This window comes from Giraffa tippelskirchi, chromosome 13 (assembly GCF_054371585.1).
Source record: "Giraffa tippelskirchi isolate mGirTip1 chromosome 13, T2T-mGirTip1v1.2.pri, whole genome shotgun sequence".
NCBI classification, from domain to species: Eukaryota; Metazoa; Chordata; class Mammalia; order Artiodactyla; family Giraffidae; genus Giraffa; species Giraffa tippelskirchi.
Genome location: NC_137287.1, coordinates 58,930,723 through 58,948,080, shown reverse-complemented (window position 1 = coordinate 58,948,080; position 17,358 = coordinate 58,930,723). Strand labels below are relative to the sequence as shown.

Here is a 17,358-nt window from a genome sequence, read left to right as displayed (position 1 = left end):
ACAGACACACACAGAGACACACACACACAGATACACACACACAGAGACACACAGACACAGGCACTCGAACTGACACACAAATAGACACACACACACACACACAGATGCCAGACTCAAATCCAATTCAAAATAGGACAGAAAGGACAGTACTATGAAGGTAAACTCCTAGAAAAAAGTCATCGATACTTAAAGGTCTCAAACATTCAAAAAAGGCAAGAAACTGGGTATAAATATTATGAAGACATTCTAGTATGTGAAAAAAAATCAGGGTTCATGATATACTATGTATGTGGTTTTGAACAATGAGAAGAGAGCACTAGAAACCTGCATTCTTAGACTATTCCAGACAAATGCTTCTCGGGGGCATGGGAACAGCCAGTGGTCAGCAGGCTGGAATGAAAGCTTTCCTGAGCTGTGAACTAAACTACGGTGCTTCTCAAGCGTAATGTTTTTGGAGGAGGAGGAGGCAATGCGCTCTGGGAGCCCTATTTACACACCGAGTATTCCTAGCGGTGATGCAAAGTCACTAGTGAGGGGCAATCAGGAAGAACAGGCAGGGAATTAAAGGTTCTAGCATAATGTTAAGATATCCCCTCTGGTGCTGATTTTATAACCAGGGAATAAGAACAATTCCACCTTTCTCCAATCTGTGTTTATCCATCTGTAGTCTCAGGAACTGACACAGCTCTCCTGCTGCAACTTCAAAAAGAAAAAAAAAAGGCAAAAAACCCCTGAACCTTCAATGCTAAAACATTTCAATAGCTGTTTTTTGTTATTGTTTTGGCGATGGTGGGGCCTCATTTTTTTTCTACTTCAGTTGCTGCTCTGAAATCTGTCATATTTATTGGGAAGTGCCAAGGGAACAGTGACTGCTGAATTTCCAGCTGGAACTTTTAGGAATGAAAATGTCCCAGTGCGCCAGTACTCATGCTATTTCTAGTCTTGTTTTGAATCAGATTTGACTAAGAATATGGACTTTCAGATTCTGGCAAAAAAGAAAAATATATAAGGAAGTAAGGAAGAAATCATATTTGAAACGTTGAAGAAGACTTTCCAAAGATTTACATATTGGTTTGGGATGGGGATTGGTGGCTGGGTCAGGTAAAGCTCTGTTTTATATGATTTTAGAAGTGTTTCTAATAGACTTGTTTCCTATGTAAGTGAGGCTTCAGAAATTTCTCTGATTTCCCTGTTGTCAGTGGCTTACGTTTATATATGAGTATATTAAAGCACAGGAGATTTCTTTTTTTCTTTTATATAGACTCTGTCAATGTAAAGGTAAACTAGCTTGAAGAAAATAATGGAATGTGAAGACCTGACATCAATGTCAGTGCATCTTCTAATGAGCTTTAACCATGGCGAACTGCCATACCGACGAGACCACCTGCTCCAGGCAGACAGACGGAGGCCCTACGGGGGTCATGGCTCCCCTTGTAAAGAAAGCTGGAGTCACATACGTACACAGTTTTGGCAGGAAAAAACAACACCAAGGCACTGACACTTCACAGAAGACAGTAGTGACTTTGTTAAAGAAACATCAGCCCTCCTAGCTCCCCGACTCCCTCTATTCCCCATCACCTCTCTGAATGGGCAGCCACATGTGTCCTTCCTTAAGCTCATTTCTCTAAGAAGAACAGGATGGGGAATTAGCATTCTCAGAGGCTTTGGCAATCCTGTGGGTGGAATAAGCTGAGTACTTCGGGGAACAAAAATAAATCCTAGATCAGTGCTTCTATTTGGGTCTATACTCTCCTAATAGCAGCCATACAGCAATGTTGAATTTTGGATGATCAGAGATAGCTGAAAAAGGGAAAGACAGTGACACCAAGAAAGAGGTTAGATGAGAAAAAAAAGGGGCACACTGGGTAAAAATTCCATTTTTAGGACAGTGTATGGGTGAACTATACTACAAGGAGATTCTTAGGAGATATACTTAAGGAAGAAAATTTGTAATTTTAGTGGAATAAAGATATGCTCTGTCTCCTAGCAAACATGTTAATAAAATTCATATTAAAATGTGATCACAGGAGGTGGGAAAGTAGATTACTCTTTGTCCTATACAAAGCATGGCTTTATTTTTATATTAATATTTGAGGTTCAAAGACTTTAAAATCCCTTTTCATTTGTTTTGGAAGTCACATTTTTGATTATTAGAAAAGTTTTGGCTGCATTTGTTATATCAATAAAGAATAGATAAATTCATTCACTAACTCATTCATTCATGTTTGTCCCTTCATTCATGTCTCCACTGTGGGGCATGATCCTGCAGACCATTTAGAATTCATGGTTCCCACTGACTAAATGCTGTAAGCATTCCCCAGTCATGTGACAACCAAAAGGAGAAAATAAAAAACAAAGGACAGGATTTCCCTGGTGGTACAGTGGATAGGAGTCTGCCTGCCAAGGCAGGGGACAGAGGTTCAAGTCCTGGTCGGGGAGGATCTCACATGCTGAGGAGCAACTAAGCCCACGTGCCACAACGACTGTGCCATGTTCTAAAGCCCACAAGCTGTAAGTGCTGAGCCCACAAGCCACAACCACTGAAGCCTGAGTGCCTAGAGCCTATGCTCCACAGTGACGGAGGCCACTGCAATGAGAAGCCCTGGCAATGCAACTGCAGAGTAACCCTGCTGTCCGCAACTAGAGAAAAGCCTGCACACAGCAATGAAGACGCCAGCATGACCAAAAAAATTTAAAAAAGAAAAGAAATAATAATTTTCTTTTTCAAAAAAGAACAAAAACCTCAATTCCAAACATTTTGGAGGAGGAAGGACAACTCCACCTCCCCCCCGCTCCATCATACCCCCACTTGCAGGTTGAGAACTCTCAAAAGAGGCTGTGGGTATAAAACAAAAATATATCGGAATGGGAAAGAACAGTCAGGTGGGAAAATAAATGGGCCTGTGTAATCATTTCATTGATGCATCACCACCCAGTCTTGTCATTTATAAAACTTCTGTGTGATAATCAGTTCCGAGCTCAGCTCTTCTCTTCCATGAGCTCAGCCTGGAGCTGTGCTCCCAGAGTCTCAGTGTGAAGGCGTGTACCTGCCAGACAGCTAGAGCAGCAGAGGCCTCCTCGTGGCACTGAGTTTGCGGGTCTGGCTGGTTCCGCCTGATGCTGCAGGCAGTGTGTCCAGGCAGGTGGCCTGTGTGGGTGATTTGGGGGGAAGCTGGGCTACCTCATCCTATGCCACCCTGGCTGAGGAACTCCTCATCAGAGAAGCAGCAGTGACTCTCTCTGGCCCTGCTAGCTGCTCACATTCCACCCTCTTGTCTAGGCTGGGTTTCCCCTCTCTTGTCAGCATCCGCTCCTCACTGCCTCTGGACGCCCTGTCCCTTAGAGCCAAAGGAACAAAGGAGGCCCTCTCACCAGGCCAGAAGTGACTAAGGAGATATGATGGCATATATCATGCACCATCTTGGATTGAATCCCTACAGGATAATGACGTTAGAGAAAAGCAAATATGATCTGATTAAAATCTGGAGTTGAGTCTGTCATCATGCACTGATCCAATGTTGGTTTCCTGGTTTTTATTTTAAATTATGCCATAGTAATGAAAGATGTTTACCCGAATGGAAACTGGATGAGCATTCTATGAGAACTTGCAGCACTATCATCGCAACTTTTATGTTGCTCTAACATTATTCCAAAACAAAGACTATGGTATAAATAAGGAGATCATGGAACAAAGCTTGGTGTGGAGGAAAGGATTGACATAGAGTGGGAGAAAGAGGAGGAAGAGTAGTGTGATGAGTTTAAATGCAGAGTTTCAACAAGAGGGCTATTGCAACAGTCTGAGAAGGAAATCATGTGAGCCTGTGTTGGAGTGTGTGTGTGTGTGTGTGTATGTAACAGAGAGACAGAGATAGAGAGAGAGGATGTATATACACATGGAAGGTTACATCAGAACAAAGATGTTTCTTGTCAACTGCTACAAAGAGCAGTAGATATATTTTGTAATAAAAATGAAATACAAGTCATTGCTCCTATTTGGTTATATTAGCTCTAACAAGATAAATTCAGTTGTTTCAAAGCTTTTTAAAAGAAACAACTTCATCTGATTTGGAGACAACATTGCAGATTTGGCATTAAAAAAAAACACACCTAAATTCTGGTCCTCAGTCAGTTCTTAGCTGTGTAATCTTGATCTAATCACTTCAATAGGACCAGTTTTTTCCATTTCTAAAACAAGCAGATTGAAACAGAATGCCTTTGATTTCTGAGATAGCTATCAGAGATGTTGCAATGAAATTACTACAATCGGCAAATTATTGGATTAGAAGATGATTAATCAGTTTCCTCCTGGGCCTAAGGAAAGAATTAATAATTTGTCGAGTACTTACCATGCAAAAAATATTTTTTACTATTAATGATTTTTTTTATCCTATGAAAGTAACGCTGGCGTAAACAGCATAAAATTACTTTATTAACAAGAATTTCATCTCAACCTTTGCCGTCTTATAAAATTTCTATGACTTTCAATATGAAGATCAATGACTTCAGCATTTCCAAGCAATGAAACTTGCTTTGTAACTATGAAATTGTTTATAGTATTAAACTTGTTCATAAAAATACTTGTAATGAATTAAAACTTCTGAGAAAGAAACCAACCATGAAAAAGTTAGATGGGCCTTTTTGCAGTAGATGTTCACTGATTAAAAACAGCTGAAATGTGGATGAAATTTTTATAAACTTGCATTAATGTTATGTGTGTATATGAACTACTACTAATACACGTAAGGTATTTATTTGTTAAGGCAAAAATGAACAATTCAACCCATTTAAGAAAATGTCCAAACTGAGAAATTTGATATAATTTTGGGGGGACAGGACACCAAGTAAATGAAACTTTTCCATAATTTGATTATACTCATGTATTTCTATCCTGAAGCAAGTGTGATAATCACATGTTTACACTTCTCTGACACATGCATTTCCTATTGCTTCTAGCTCCCAAATAATTTTGGATTAGAGTTTCTTTTGACATTACAAAATAAGCTTTACTGTAATTTAAAAAATATAGATTTATCCATGTAAATATTTACTTTTTAAAATGTATAGTACTGTACTGATGAGCACTCAATGGCAATCTATATCATTTTTGTATAATAGAATTCTTCCCCACAGAGTACAACACTAGATGTCACACTAGAAATCTGACTGTAGATTGTTTAAAATAAAAGCTCATTACTGGCCCAGGGCACATAAGCAAACATGACTGCTATTGAATTTAGTTATATTTTAGGGTCATAAAGGAGGCAGTCGGAAGTAACACAAAGAAAATCCTTGCAAGTTGCACATTGCAGTTTTCTCAGTAATTTCTACCATCTGTAGAAACTGTTGGAGGGAGAGAGTGCTTTGGCCTTGCCTTATATATTAGAATAGTAAATCCAATTCTGATCTGTCAGAAACCAGTGAAGCTCATTTCTCCTCAGCATTTATTTGGCTCTGTTTCAATCTGTGCCTTTATCGAATAGCTTCTTCACTTTTAATTTTATGAAATTTAGAATGTTGAAAGCCCACATCAAGAATGAAAGAAGAAAAAATTGTATATGATTACAGATATAGCTCAGCAGAACACACTAAAATTTGCACGCAATCTGAAAAGAGAACTTGATATTTGAATGACTTATTCTGACAATTTTACAGAAACAGAGAAGGCAATGGACATCTCAGTTGGGGCCATATCCTCATACCCCATTTTAAATTAGATCTACAGAAATATTCCCATATATTCAATTTCAGTATAACCCACTGTCTAAGTGCAGCTTTCTGAGCCTTCTCTCTTAATTGCATCCCATTCTGTTCTTTAAGCATTAAACCAGTACTTACTTTTCAACTATTTTGAAAATATTCCAGGTGTTAATCAAATAAGACGGAAGCTGTTGTCCCTGAGAGATGCATCCTACCTGTTCCTATGGTGTCTTTCAGTCACTGGGACAGCCTTGACTTTTACTTTCGTGTCCATGACCCATATAATAAATGCCACCTGAACAGAATGACAAGAAAAGGCAAGAATAAATGAAACATGGAAATAAAGAAGCATTTTAAAGGTTTCTAAAAAGACCAAGCAATATTTTTGCTTTTTCTAAGAAAACTATAACATCAGAACTCACAGTCCCTTATCTTCCAGCCTGTTATTTCAGGCCACTGAGCCATGTTGCCTCTCTGAATAAGTGGACAGAGATTAGAATTGCCTTTTCAGTGTGATGCGATTTTGGAAAACATATTGAATCTAGAACAAAGAAGCAATGGTGCCTCTCTAATTGATCTTGTTACCAGCACTCCTTCAATCAGAGGGCTACTGCTTTTCTATCATGGAAAGGCTATGCAGAAATCCCGTTCTAACGCTGGCAGAGCATAAAGATACAGCTAGTTTCAAAAATAAACGTAAAATTCCTGATCTTATATACACACATGTCCTGAATGTATAAGAAAGTTTCATTTCAAAATTAACTAGATTTTAAACAGCAGAGAATGAATGTAGCATGCAAATATTAAAAAAGAAATGAACATAAAAGCAATACCACTGGTATATAATTATTTTGATATATTGAAATACATTTGGCAAATAAAGGTAGTTGCTCAAGTTTTCCCTCTGATATTCTAGAAATAATGGTTTCTTTAACAGGATAAAGAATAAAGAATAGTAACCATCACAGACAGTGGCTTTCCTGAGCCTGAAATTAGGATCCGTATCCTCAGAGTCAGTGTTTTCCAGAGGGTACACCAAATAACCTTACATTTCCATGAATTCTCAGTCATCAAAGCATCATCTCTTAGTTTCAACTTTCTCTCCTGAGGTAGGTAGAAGTAATTCTCTACTACCCTCAGAGCATTCCTTATCATACATAATGACACTAGAACCAAAGTGCATATATTTGATTTTGTGAGAAAGAGGGTTCACACTCATTCTATAGGGGATTTGAAGTTATACTTCTTATAAACAAATGTACACCTCAGTTAGCTAGATTTCATATTTGCTTTCCAAGTCTATGATGTGTAAATTATAAGGTTAAACATTCCAGAGGCAATAATTTTATTATCATTTCAAAAGTACACATTGTTACAAATAAGCCTGTGATTTACTTCTTCTGTTTTTTGCATAATAATAATATTTTTAGTAATAAAAATATGTATCCTCTATATAAGAAGCACTTTTCTAAACCAGATTCCCATTGATTGGGTTGACTCATAAAAGTTTTAGCAACATTTTTATAAAGTTTAAGATGTATTTTCTTCTGTTACTGTAAAAAAAATCAGAATATCTAAAAATTATAATGTCCTTTGGTAATTTTTGATGTTTAATGACAGTGGAAACTCAGAAAAAAATATTATAGGAATTTTTCTTAATACTGGACAAATGTCCAGTGCACTTTCTCTCTGTGTGTTCCATTCCATTCCATAAATGTTACTTTGACTTGGAATTGAACAAAATTCAAAGTATGAAAAAAATGGTAAGAATTACACTTAGAATCATCCCTCAATTGAGCTTACTAAAACTCAAAAAACTCATTCACAAGCCCTCCAGAATAAAAGATAAATAGTAATTTTGTTCAGCAATCACTGCTAGATAAAACAAAGCATCACTTCAACTGAAGTTACACCTAGAGATAAAATATAGTGTTAAATATTACACAAATAACAGGTTTCTCTAATACTATGTTGCCTACTCTACTGGTCTGTGATGACACTAAGGACACAAAATTGACTAGACTGCAGTGGTCACCATGGTAGTTCTCAGTGCTACTCAGCAGGTTGACTGGTTTTGCTCTTTGGGGACACACGAGAGTATGCTTCCCTGATCCTGTGAAGTGCAGTGACTATGTGACTTGTTTTCACAATGAGATGAGGGCACTGATAAATAATTCTTCAACTCCCTCCCCCTTCTCCTAGGTCAGACTGTGCATGCACGTGTTAATAGAGAGGGATGACAGGGAAACCAGATGGAGGATCTCAGTCCTAGAGACCAGGCCTGAGATAGTACAGCAGGAGCAGGAATACACCTTTACTGTGTTAAGCCACTGAGATTTTGTTTCCTTAATTGATTCCTTAATGCAGCATACCTAGCTATTCCGATGGATAGATATCTATTGACTTAAATCTGCATGTGTGCTAAGTCACTCCAGTTGTTTCCGACTCTTTGCAACCCTGTGGACTGTAGCACACCAGGCTCCTCTGTCCATGGAGATTCTCTGGGTGAGAATACTGGAGTGAGTTGCTGTGTTCTCCTTCATGGGATGTTCTCAACCCAGGCATCCAACCTGTGTCTCTTATGTCTCCTGCATTGGCAGGCAGGTTCTTTACAACAGTTCCACCTGGGAAGCTTGTCGCCTTAAATATATAGCTCTAAGAGAAAAGCAAGCTTGGACGCTTTCTATTATGCAGATCAAGCAAACCCCTCTGATGTCAACCAATGAAGCTCGTTCTCAAGGGGAATGGGATGTCTTTTCATGTTCTAGAATATCACTGGAAGGTATTTATGATGACCTTGATGACAACAAGGAAATGAGTTTCTTTCTGGTTTACAGAGGGCAAAGAAAGATGCTATCAGTTTAGTTCAGTTCAGTCATTCAGTCTTGTCTCTTTGTGACCCCATGGACGGCAACACGCCAGGCTTCCCTGTCTGTCATCAACACCCAGAGCTTGCTCAAACTCATGTCCATCGAGTTGGTGATGCCATCCAACCATCTAATCCTCTGTTGTCCCCTTCCCCTCCTGCCTTTAATCTTTCCCAGCATCAGGGTCTTTTCAAATGAGTCAGTTCTTCACATTAGGTGACCAAAGTATTGGAGCTTGAGCTTTAGCATCAGTCCTTCCAATGAATATTCAGGACTGATTTCCTTTAGGATTAACTGGTTTGATCTCCTCACAGTCCAAGGGACTCTCAAGAGTCTTCTTCAACACCACAGTTCAAAAGCATCAATTCTTTGGTGCTCAGCTTTCTTTGTAGTCCAACTCTAACATCCATACATGACTACTGGAAAAAAATATAGCTTTGACTAGATGGACCTTTGTTGGCAAAGTAATGTCTTTGCTTTTTAATATGCTGTCTAGATTGGTCATAGCTTCTCTTCCAAGGAGCAAGTGTCTTTTAATTTCATGGCTGCAGTTACGATCTGCAGGGATTTTGGAGCTCAAGAAAATAAAGTCTCTCACTGTTTCCATTGTCTTCCCATCTATATGCCATGAAGTGATGGGACCAGACGCCATGATCTTAGTTTTTTGAATGTTGAGTTTTAAGACAACTTTTTCACTCTCCTCTTTCACTTTCATCAAGAGGTTCTTTAATTTCTCTTCGCTTTCTGCCATAAGAGGGGTGTCAGCTGTGTATCTGAGGTTATTGATATTTCTCCCAGCAATCTTGATTCCAGCTTGTGCTTCATCCAGCCCAGCGTTTCTCATGATGTACTCTGCATATAAGTTAAATAAGCAGGGTTGCAATATACAGCCTTGACGTACTCCCTTCACAATTTAGAACCAATCTGTTGTTCCATGTCCAGTTCTAACTGTTGCTTCTCGACCTGCATACGGATTTCTCAGGAGGCAGGTAAGGTGGTCTGGTATTCCCCTCTCCTTAAGAATTTTCCACACAATCGAAGGCTTAGGTATAGTCAATAAAGCAGAAGTAGATGTTTTCTGGAAATCTCTTGCTTTTAATATGATACAATGGATGTTGGCAATTTGAATGGATGTATAGAAATTTGAAAGATGCCATCAGTCAGTTCAGTCGCTCAGTCATGTCCGATTCTGTGGCCCCATGAACCGCAGGATGCCAGGCCTCCCTGTCCATAACCAACTCCAGGAGTCCACCCAAACCCATGTCCATCGAGTTGGTGATGCCATCCAACCATCTCACCCTCTGTCGTCCCCTTCTCCTCCTGCTTTCAATCTTTCCCAGCATCAGGGTCTTTTCAAATGAGTCAGCTCTTCACATCAGGTGGCCAAAGTATTGGAGTTTCAGCTTCAACATCAGACCTTCCAATGAACACCCAGGACTGATCTCCTATAGGATGGACTGGTTGGATCTCCTTGCACTCCAAGGGACTCTCAAAAGCCTTACCAACACCACAGTTCGAAAGCATCAATTCTTTGGTGCTCAGCTTTCTTTATAGTCCAACTCTCACATCCATACATGACCACTGGAAAAACCATAGCCTTGACTAGATGGACTTTTGTTGGCAAAGTAATGTCTCTGCTTTTTAATATGCTATCTAGGTTGGTCATAACTTTCCTTCCAAGGAGTAAGCGTCTTTTCATTTCATTGCTGCAGTCACCATGTGCAGTGATTTTGGAGCCCAGAAAAATAAAGCCAGCCACTGTTTCCACTGTGTCCCCATCTATCTGCCATGAAGTGATGGGACCAGATGCCATGATCTTAGTTTTATGAATGCTGAGCGGTAAGTCAAATTTTCACTCTCCTCTTTCACTTTCATCAAGAGGCTCTTTAGTTCTTCTTCACTTTCTTCCATAAGGGTAATGTCATCTGCATATCTGAGGTTATTGATATTTCTCCCGGCAATCTTGATTCCAGCTTGTGCTTCCTCTAGCCCAGCGTTTCTCATGATGTACTCTGCATATAAGTTATATAAGCAGGGTGACAATATACAGCCTTGACGTACTCCTTTTCCTATTTGGAACCAGTCTGTTGTTCCATGTCCAGTTCTAACTGTTGCTTCTCGACCTGCATACAGGTGTCTCAAGAGGCAGGTCAGGTGGTCTGGTATTCCCATCTCTTTCAGAATTTTCCACAGTTTATGGTGATCCACACAGTCAAAGGCTTTGGCATAGTCAATAGAGCAGAAGTAGATGTTTTTCTGGAACTCTCTTGCTTTTTCGATGATCCAGCGGATATTGGCAATTTGATCTCTGGTTCCTCTGCCTTTTCTAAAACCAGCTTGAACATCTGGAAGTTCATGATTCACATATTGCTGAAGCCTGGCTTGGAGAAATTTGAGCATTACTTTACAAGTGTGTGAGATGAGTGCAATTGTGCGGTAGTTTGAGCATTCTTTGGCATTGCCTTTCTTTGGGATTGGAATGAAAACTGACCTTTTCCAGTCCTGTGGCCACTGCTGAGTTTTCCAGATTTGCTGGCATATTGAGTGCAGCACTAAGATGACATAGTAACAGCAAATTGTTTTGTAAACTATAAAGAAACTCATTAGCCTGTCGTCATCAAGGTCCTCATAAATACCTTTCAGTGATATTCTAGAATGTGAAAAGACATCCCATTCCCCTTAAGAACAAACTTCATGGGTTCTCATCAGAGGTTTGCTTGATCTGCAGAATAGAAAACATCCAAACTTGCTTTTCTCTTAGAGCTATATATTTAAGGCAATGGGTTTCCCAGGTGGTGCTAGTAGTAAAGAATCTGCCTGCCAATGCAGGCGACATAAGAGACAAAGACTGGATCCCTGGTTGGGAAGATCCCCTAGAGGAGGGCACAGCAACTTAGTCCAGTATTCTCACCCAGAGCATCCTCATGGACAGGGGAGCCTGGTGCACAATGGTCCTTAGAGTCAATTTACTGTTATTATGCCATCTTTCTTGGGGCTTCCTTGGTAGCTCAGCTGGTAAAGTATCCACCTGCAATGCAGGAGACCCTAGTTCAATTCCTGGGTTGAAGATCCCCTGGAGAAAGGATAAAGTACCCACTCCATTATTCTTGGGCTTCCGTGGTGGCTCAGATGGTAAAGAATCCTCCTGCAATGCTGGAGACCTGGGTTTGACCCCTGGATTGGGATCTCCTGGAGAAGGGAATGGCAACCCACTCCAGTATTCTTGCCTGGAGAATTCATGGACAGAGGAGCCTGTCAGGCTACAGTTTTTGGGGTTGCAAAGAGTCAGACACAACTGAGCAACTTTCACTTCACAGCATTTTTCTAAGATCTCTCAAAATTAGTATTATGGTATATTATGGTAATTCCTCTGTTTCTTTCTCTCTCTTGTTTCTTTGATCTTCTCTCAGGAGCTTGACTGAACATACCTAAAGATGTATGGGGATGTGTTGCTGTTTCTTTGGAAACATAGCTGTGTAAATATGCAAATATTCAAATATCCACTGGAGGATCATTAGAAAAAGACAAACACAGGAAAAATGGTGATAGATTTGCCACATGATAAAAATCTACATAGATGAATATAATTTTAAAACCAGAAAAAAAGTTTTTTCATTTGTAAATGAAAGCTTACAGAAGTCCTATAAGATAACACAGGGAATACATTTCATATTTCTTAAAGCTTTGCCTCTACTATATTTAATCCATGCAGCACTCAAATCTCTGCCTGTCAATGCAGGAGATACAGGAGCTGTTGGTTTGATCCCTGGGTCAGGAAGACCACCTGGAGTAGGAAATGGCAACCCATTTCAGTACTTTTGCCTGCAAACTCCCATGGACAGAGGAACCTGGCCAGGTAAAGTCCATGGAGTCACAAGAGTCTGTCATGACTTAGTAATTGAGCATGCACACACTCAAATCTAGAAATATTGCCTGTACTTTTTGCAAATGATAGTACTGCAATGCAGAGTTTTTCTAACTAGCTCATATTGGCAATAAACAACCCATTTGGACTTCACATTTTAGGCAGACCCCAAACCTCCAAGTTATATAAGCAATCATCTCAGTCTCTGCATCCTGCCTGAAGAATATGGCTACAGTGTGTGTGGGCCTAAAGGAACCCCTGAGGATTTCTAAATAACTTTTGAAAACTAATGAGCTTATAGAAACTCATATTTCAGTAATTAACATACAATTTTAGAGCTTATTTTACTATGCTTCATGGATGAAATTTTAAGTTAATAAACCTAAATAGACTATTATCAATGGGTCAAATAGTTTCACAGATGGTTCATTGGGAAAATCTATCAAGTGTTTGTCATTTTCCATATTGTTCCATCAAAAATGGAATTTTTTTCTATAGTCAGATGCAAGTTGTTTTATGATGTGTTACCATTATATAAGCCATAGTGTATTGTATTTTCACTAGCTCTTCTCCCATAAAGCACCTTTACATGTAGCACCAGGCAGAATTGTTGAGGTCAGTGTGTAAATCCATCAACTCCTATATTATTTACACAGACTCTAAGGAAATCAGGTAGAGAAAAAAAATGCACGCAGTCCCTGAGAAACTCTGGAGAATGTAAATGTAGCTCAGATGGTAAAGAATCCGCCTGCACTGCAAAAGACCAGGGTTCCACCCCTCGGTTGGGAAGAACCCCTGGAGAAGGGAATAGCTACCCACTCCAGTATTCCTGCCTGGAGAATTCCAGGGACAGAGGAGCCTGGAGGACTATGGGGTCACATAGAGTCCGACATGACTGAATGACTAACACACACACACACACAAAATTTAATCTTTGTATTACTAACTGCATTTTTTTTTATCATAACCTTATCTGCTATCCATCTGCAGGACAATCATTTCCATTTTCCCTAAAATCCTAAAACCAAACGTAAAATACCTCTTCCCAAGACCTTCACTCAAGATGGATGAATCAGTCACAGTCCTAAATATACATTTTCCCTCTCTGGTTTTACCTTGACTGATCTCTCCCTCTCTCTCTAAACATCCAACTATCTATGTATCTGTATCTATCTCTCTAAATATCCAAATGCCTATATCTACTTATCTTTCTCTCTAAACATCCAACCGTCCATACATATCCATATCTATCTAAACATCCAACTATCTATACCTATCGATCTCTCTAAATATCCAGATATCTATCTATACCTATCTATCTCTCTAAACATCCAACTATTTCTGTCTATCTATCTAAACCTCTATCTATCTATCTATACACATGCACACATATACACCATTTAATACCATACATATTGATATTATGAGAGAGGAAGACAGACACAGAAATATTCATTATAAGAAATTTGCTTACAGAACAATTTAAGTGTCTGAAATCTGTAGGATTTCATGAGGAAAAGATTAAGGGAATAGCATGGGCAGGCTTGAACTCACAGGCAAGGGTAAAAACTACCATCTACAGGCTGAATTTCTCTTTTTGGAAAAGCTTCAGCCTTGCTTTTAAGGCATTTTAACTGATTGATTCTGGTCCCACATAGTATCCAGGACAATTTTACTTACTTAAAGTCAATTGATTAGAGATTTTAATTAGATCTGTGGCAACACCTACATTAACACTTTATTGAATAACTGGGTACTGTAGCCTACCCAAGTGGACATATCAAAAAAGCAATCACAATGGAGCCTTAGACCACATAGAGTTTGGCCAGTTAAACTGCTTGCTTTATTTCCATTTTCCTTTTTCAGTAGCTTGACCATAATTATTACTCAGCTATAACAATGCTTAAAATGTAAGGGAGCCCAGATGTAAAGAAAATAAACACTGGATCATGCTTTGAACAATCTCAGTTGGAACTTTTCTTCCATTTAGTTAACCATCAGCTCTCTACTTTTCTTATTTTTGTGATGACAAACACACTCAGGTTTTTCCTTTTATATGTCTATTGCTGAAGGATTTAATTACCTGTACATTTTTACTGACCTTTTCATATTAATTCACTTAATTTTTAACTTGTCTTTATAATTTTACTTTCTCATATAGTAGAGCCCCCTTCTGTTCAAAACTATACAGGTATCTATAGTAAAAAACAAGAGAAGTCATCAAGTAGAAATAAAGAAGGAGATGGAAAAGTAGCCTGAAAATTTGTAACAAATTAAAAAGTCAATACTGTCATGAATTTCTATGTGAAAAGTCATTTTTAACAAGATTGAGTCATCAAAAAATTGAACCAGAACATGAAGCAAAACAATGTTAGAGAAGTGATAGCTATGAAAGGTGAAATATAAAGAACCATCATAAAAAGGTTTTGTTTGTTTAATAGATATAAGGAAAAAAAAAACGTTTGAGAAGAACAGTAGTCAAAAATCTAATGGATGCATAAGACCTAAATCAAAGAAAGATCTGTAAATAAAAATTGATAGGATTAATCATCTGCCCCCAAAGTCAATAAACTAACATGGACCCCCCCCAAAATCAATAAACTAATATGCAAAAATATACTTACAAAATATTTAAAGAGGCAAAGAAAGAATGCTATCAATAGCTATGTAGCAAAAACAGGTTACATCCAAGGAAACAATATTTGGCTGGTCTCTCAGATTTTATATATCATTAAATTTGAAAAGAAATACAAAAGGAAATTATCTGTAGTCTTTTAGCAAAATGAATTGGAAATAACATTTTATACCTATTGGATTCCATTTTCCATAAATTCATGGAAAAGAATGCTTTCTATGTATTGTCAGCCTTTCCTTAAATCAGTTCAGTTCAGTTCAGTCTCTCAGTCGTGTCCGACTCTTTGCCATCCCATGAACCGCAGCATGCCAGGCCTCCCTGTCCATCACCAACTCCCGAAGTCCACCCAAACCCATGCCCATTGAGTCAGTGATGCCATCTAGCCATCTCATCCTCTGTCGTCCCCTTCTCCTCCTGCCCTCAATCTTTCCCAGCATCAGGGTCTTTTCAAATGAGTCAGCTCTTCGCATCAGGTGGCCAAAGTATTGCAGATTCAGCTTCAGTATCAGTCCTTCCAATGAATATTCAGGACTGATTTCCTTTAGGATTAACTGGTTCGATCTCCTTGCAGTCCAAGGGACTCTCAAGAGTCTTCTCCAACACCACAGTTCAAAAGCATCAATTCTTTGGCTCTCAGCTTTCTTTATAGTCCAGCTCTCACATCCATACATGACCACTGGAAAAACCATAGTCTTGACTAGAAGGACCTTTGTTGACAAAGTAATGTTTCTGCTTTTCAATATGCTGTCTAGGTTGGTCATAACTTTCCTTCCAAGGAGTAAGTGTCTTTTAATTTCATGGCTATAACAAAAATTGGAGATTTCTCATGGAATATGGCAGAGACAACCCAGAGTACAAAGCCTCCATTTATCAAACTGATAAAATTACAATAAATTACCTCACATGTTTTCCTTCTCCTCAGAATCACAGTCTTGCTCTGTAGGGAAATAGTTACTTCATATATACATATATATATATATTTTTTTTTTTTCCTCCAGACTGAGGAACAGCCTAGTACCAATTATTCATCAAATATGGTTGCAGAAATCTGACATTAGATTTTAATCTTTATTTGCTCTGTTACCGCTGGTGTACATTTTAGAAAAAAAAAAAAATATATATATATATATATGAAGTAACTATTTTCCTACAGAGCAAGACTGTGATTCTGAGGAGAAGGAAAACATGTGAGGTAAGTTTCATATCTGCTCTGACGCTTTCCTGACCACAGCAGAGGTCTTCTGAGCCCCTATAGAACAGGGTGACCTCACCAGGATGAGGGGGCAGTGATGGGAGTACAGAGTCTAGGCTATTGGAAGTCTGTTATGGGATTAAATAAAGATTTGGTGGAATGATATGGGGTGATGTGGGAGTGGAGATTTTGTGTAGGGTACATAAATTCTGTTGGCCCAGTGAAAATGACCGCCTGGGAAATTATGACCAATCTGCAGATCATGGAGGGCAGGGGATTGTCCTTTTTCTTGTTTACTCAGAAGATTAATGATGTGAGTCATGGTCAGAATTGGCTGACCTCAAGTTTGTGGGAAAAAAAAATGTACACCAGTGTTTCTCAAAGGGTGGTCACCAGGACAAAGGGACTGTGTCAACTGTGAAATGTTAGAAATGCAAATCAGTGGGTCCCAGCCCAGATCTACTGAAGCAGAAATTCTGGGGTTGGACCCCAGCCATCTATGTCATAACAAGCCCTCCGGGTGACTGTGATGTATGCTCAAGTTGGAGAACCACTGGCCTCTGCAACCTCAGGGTGGATACTGAGGTCTCTCGACTTATCTGTGATTGTGAAAGGGCCTCTGAGGGACATCAAGGAGATGACAGCTGTTGGCAGCAGGTCAGGAGACAGCAATGGATTTCCTTATGATCTTCAAGCAGGAAGTTTTAAAATACATCAGGAAGGACCATCTATGTTAAAAAGCTTGCTGACATCCACAATTTTGTTCAGCCATGTATCTACACACTCATCTAATTAAAATATTACTGTCACAGATTGAGGGCTGACAGCTGTGGCATACAAAACACTTCAGGTTGACACGAAATAGCCATCCATTTATTCAAAACATATTTGAGCACATACTACATGTCAGATATCATGGGCACTAAGCACTGGAAATTTAACAATATGTCAGTTAAAGAACCCATTATGTTCTAGGGGGGAAAAAAGAGTCATAAAGAAATGATTACAGTACAATAGCAGGATTAACTACTATTTAAAAAAGAGTGCGAGGTTTGTAATAAAGGGAGAGCAATGCAAGGTGCCTGGTTGAATGATACAAGTT

General features: G+C 39.0%; 1 long non-coding RNA gene across 1 annotated transcript in view; it reads right to left on the bottom strand.

Moving 5' to 3' along the window:
* Positions 1-1,239: 1,239 nt before the first annotated feature.
* The window catches only part of LOC145531489 (uncharacterized), a 195,883-nt gene continuing 179,764 nt past the window's right edge, over positions 1,240-17,358 (bottom strand). Inside the window, exon 2 of the long non-coding RNA XR_014072480.1 lies at positions 1,240-5,992. This is a non-coding gene — a long non-coding RNA (uncharacterized LOC145531489). The remainder of the gene's footprint in view (positions 5,993-17,358) is intronic.